Source organism: Brachycentrus maculatus, unplaced genomic scaffold, assembly GCF_059751285.1.
Source record: "Brachycentrus maculatus isolate JH-2025_06_01 unplaced genomic scaffold, ASM5975128v1 h1tg000368l, whole genome shotgun sequence".
NCBI classification, from domain to species: Eukaryota; Metazoa; Arthropoda; class Insecta; order Trichoptera; family Brachycentridae; genus Brachycentrus; species Brachycentrus maculatus.
In genome coordinates, this window is record NW_028281117.1 from 500,617 (window position 1) to 505,827 (window position 5,211).

Below are 5,211 nucleotides of genomic sequence, written 5' to 3' on the forward strand. Positions count from 1 at the left end.
TTACTTCCATCCAATAAAATATTTTTCAATATTTTATTCAAAGATTTAAAGCTAGTGCCCCAAGTCTACTAAAAGTTTATTGGCACAGGCACCAACTTACAAGAGAAGGGAAACAATATCCTGTTGATAATTCGAAAACTTGTATATTCCCGTCTCTACAGTATCAAAGTAACGAGACGCTAGAGCTCGTTAGATCCAGCAGATTGTCGGAATGAGCATATTGCTTTTATATAATTCAAATAAGACCACGTTAGTAGTGTCCGCCTCCGTTGTGTAATGGTCAGCACGCTCGGCTATCGTTCTGGAGGTCCCAGGTTCGATTCCCAGGGGGGGGTCAAATAAATATAAGTGATTTTTTCTTCTAATATTTATTCAATATTACCCAGGACTGGTGCCTGAAGCGGAGGACTGATCACCTTTCCTTCGTATGTTAACGATCAAGATAACACTGTGTTTGTATAGTGCAGTGCCCTATGCACCATTGGGGTGCGGATAAGGGTTTCAAAAAAAAGACCACGTTAATTCGATTATTTGATCTTTGTCATTGAGTTATGATAAGCGCCAGAAAGAAGAATGATATATTTTGAAACAATTCTTTGGTTATGAAAGGGTTAAAAAAATGCGTAAGTAGGTACGATTTTGAAATTAGGATTTAGGTACTAAAAATACATAACTACATTCTACTAATTTTTTATCTATGAAAAATCTAGTTTTACGTATTGTCAATGGGAGATTTGAAACCTTTTTTTATACGGTAGATGTCTCACCGAATTTCGCGGTCAAGTATTAAAATTTAAAATAGAATTTAGGTTTCTTTTTTTTTAAGCTGCTTTTACCGGACAAATATGACTATTATTTTGTTTTCTGACATACACCTTCCGTTTCTTTCTTCAATAACTAATATACATTGACATATTTACTGTTTTTATATTGAAATAAAAAATAACATTATATCTTAAACATTTTCGAAAATAATTGTAGTTTATACTTTTCTGCGATCATATTACAAACTTATTTAAGTTGCTTATAAAATAGACTGTCTCTTTTTTCCTCAAGGGACTCATATACATGAGCACTGTACAACTTACACCAATACAGGTATGCAACCTAACCTAACCTAACCATTGCAGCTGCAATGGATAGTGTACTCTCCTAGTATTATTCTTCCTTGATTTTATTTTCCATTTAGCAGTTATGTCCTTCACTTGTGTTAACACAGTTAACTGTATCCGGTAAAATTCCAGTCATCGATCGAGGAGTCTGGAGTACAGGAAAAATCACCTTTCCTTGATATAATTAAGAACCAAGTTTATTAATTTAATTCGTAAACCAACAGAATAGTTACAAAAAATACCAAAATATAATAAAATTCCAATTGCAGGTTTTTACTTGAAAGTAATCTAAAAAATACTTTCATGTACATAAGTATAACTATTTAATATTGTAACTTACATTTCTTTATCAAATGGTCAAATAGACATCAACAATATTTCTCTTAAATGTTTTAAAAGAAACATTAATGATGTCTCTTTTCATTAAGCATTACATTGTGCATATCGCAGGCTTGATTTAAGAACGAATTTTGGTAGAACTTGGTGTGCATTTTGGGGATTTTGAATAAAGTTTTGTTTCTGGTCTGTGCTCCCGGGACTCTAAAATTGATAAGAGAAGCAATCTACATAATTATTTTAAATTTTATAAAGGAAAATAATGTCAGCAGTGTTCCTACGTGTCACGATCTTTGGTAAATTCATAAATTCATTACTTGGAACCATCCGTCTAAAATTACAATATGATATAAATTTTGATTATATAGATTCTATTCGATTAGTAATAAGTTATCACACAATTATTATTTTCACATCTGTGTAGTTATTAGTCAGTATGACCCTGAGGTAGTATTTTACGAAAATGGCGGAAATTATTATTATAATTGGCTGGGATGTGTGTAGTCTGTAGGGAGACATGTTTGGTGAAGATTGGTTAAGCTTAGACAGCAGTTATTCTGGCAAGTACGTAATTAACCCAAAAAAAGTATCAAAATGAACAAAGCTGATATTTTATAGTTAATACATACTTACATTTAAATGTAATAAATAAATAATAAATGGATTATAAATAAAACAACATAAAATCCTTAAAACAGTGTATAATAAAACATTGTATAATAATTATTATAGGCTAGGAAAAAACATTAAAAAAAAACAGTATTCAATCAAGGGGAGTGAGAATTTTAAAGGTAGGAACTAAAGGAGAACTTGTGTTGAGTCAAAACAGCATCTTCTGCGTAAATACAAATCAATATTATCAGCAGCGCAATCACAGGTAGATATATCTATGTTGTTTGTCTTTAACACATTGTTAATAATGAGCAATGTCCACATACCCACTTTATATAAACTTCTAAAAATTTGTCAGTATGACCGCCTTTACCAAAATTAAAGAGCAGTAGGCCAACCTTTCAAACAATAACAAAACTTCTTCTTTTTCTAGATCCTAAGGATCTGTTTGTGCCTCCAAACAACATAACTTGATTTTTTTTACATGTGATATGATAAATAGATGGGCTAGATCTGCCATTCCCATATATAAAGTATTGCAAAAGCATGTGTACTTATGTTCAAAAAGTATATATGTTTAACTCTTGTTAACACACTATGGACGGGAAAGGTATTTTTACTTGATCAATCGACTGATCCTTAAGGACGGGAAGGGTATTTTTATCTTCTGGGCCAGCCTCATTTCTGTCAAAAAAGAAGGAATTACGTATTAAATATGAATATTATATACCAATCTCTTTATTAGGGTCTTAACTATGTACATAATGATCAAATCCCGTCGCCAGTGGTATGTAGGGGTAAAAAAAATAACCGCCTGAAATGTGTTAATATCATATTGTGTATTTTAATAGGTGGGCACCTTCCATATCGCATCATAGACACCTACTATTGACCCAACGATAAAGGTTAGCAATGAGAACACATATTTATTCCTTTACTATAGATATAGAATACAATCTACCTGTGATACTATACCAGCTGTTATTAACATATTGCGGTGCCCTACCGGAGCACCATAGACAAATGTACAATCCATTCACCCCCACAAATTGGTGACCTCCTCAATATCATTTTTTTAAACACTCCACGAAAAATTCTTATATAAATGTTACCAAAGGAGCAATGGGCATATTTGGATTTTAAAAAATCAACAGCCATTTAATCAAAACATCACTTTACAATCAGAGGTCAATACAATGGTATGTAAATATGTAATGGTAATTACATATTTTACTGCAAACCAAATTGGTGACACTGTAATGAAGCTTGTAGGATGAACAACTCCTACATAATTTCAAGACCAGACCTTATTTGAAAGATTAATGTAAAAATAAACAACAGTTGTCAATTTTTTCTATTTGTACGCTAGTCGAAGTTTTGTTGGTGGTCGTAAGAAAACACAATCAAAAGCAGGTTTGCCCATTGCCCTTTGGCACTTTTTTTGCAACATTATTTTTACTATCTAGAAGGCACTGCTGTATCACAAAACATTTATAGTACAAAACTATCAGAAAATCAATAACATTGATACTTAGTCCCTCTCACAAAGGCTAAGTTTGCGATATTGAGACTACCCTGAGTCATTATTACTAAAATTACTAATTAATAAGTGAATTTTGTAGTTACATATTTAAATAATATAATAAAAACAGTGTTACTAAACAAATTGCATACTTATATTATCATGTAAATTTGCGAAAAAAATTACATGTAATATCGAAATATGTAATGTTAAAAAATCATCCACAAATATTGAAGGTCTACTTAATTTATTAATACAAATACAAGTATTTACATTTTCCTAGTATTATAATTTCAAATATTACTTAATGCGACAAATAAAAACACTAACATATAATTTTCCTAAAATCTTCGAAAGAGTACTAGAAGGTCTACCTTCCACATCTAATGTCACAGGATAATGAGCATACATTCAATTATATTGACGCTGAAAAGCTAAAAGGTGTTAGGAGCACTCAGCAAAACAGCAAAACAGCAAAATGAACTGCTTGTTTTACTTGCAATTTAAAATAATTATAATAGGAGAGAGCAAAATTTTCCACAAAATTCTCAACAGAGGACACCATCGTCAGCAAAATTCCAACTAAAATCGTTAGAAAATTTATGCAATATGAATATTCAATAATGGGCAGAATGGTGAATGTCACACAGGCGTATAAAGTAATCGCTTAAGCCAGTCAAATGTTAAAGGTCATAAGCCCTGGGATGCTCAGACTTCCATCTTCCTTTGCATAAAAAGCGATAGATGCCTTGCCTCAAGTTGAGACATCTATAATATACAGTATCGAACAGATTAATTGAAACAAAACTTTTCGTTGTTGTATTTTCATAAAAAGTTTTGTAAAATCTTTTGTTTATTAGTTATATCACAAATTAATATTTAATATGATCTCATTTGAGCTCAATCAATGATTTTACTCTTCTTGGCATCTATTATATAAGGTTTTGGCACGTGGATGCCATTTTTTCGACTCGAAACCATACCTGAATTATGGACAAAATGAGCTTTTCCACCGTAGTCTAATCAATTTTGGAGAGCCGATTCTTATAGATTGCCGATAGATGTCTAGCAAAATTCTTGACCAGTCCAACACAGTTCATTGTTTTTGTATGAAAAATTTCATAATTTTTCGGATTTGTGGCAGGGGGGTAAATCCTGCTGAAAAATATCCATTACCATTTGACCTTCGTTTTTGTATCTCTGGTAATATCTTTTCCAGTAGAATTGGGTGACACTTTTCGCTATTCATCATCGCAGTCACTCAAAGAAGCAGCCCTGGTCCATAATATGAGGAACACCCCCAAAACCAAAACATTTCTTTGGAGGGTGTTGAAAATACGAAAAAAAGTTTTGTTTCAATTAATCTGTTTGATACTGTATATTAACACACTCAGGACGGGAAAAGTATTGATGCTTAAGGATGGGAAGGGTATTTTTATCTTCTGCGCCATCCTCATTTCTAAGTCAGAAAAGAAGAAATTACATATTTAATGTTTTGATATGAATATTATATACCAATCTCTTCTTAACTACATGTACATGATTATCAAATCCCGTCGCCAGCAGTCCACGCATAAAAAATACCCATCCTTAGTGTGTTAAAATAAAGATCATTAAATCTATCTTCCA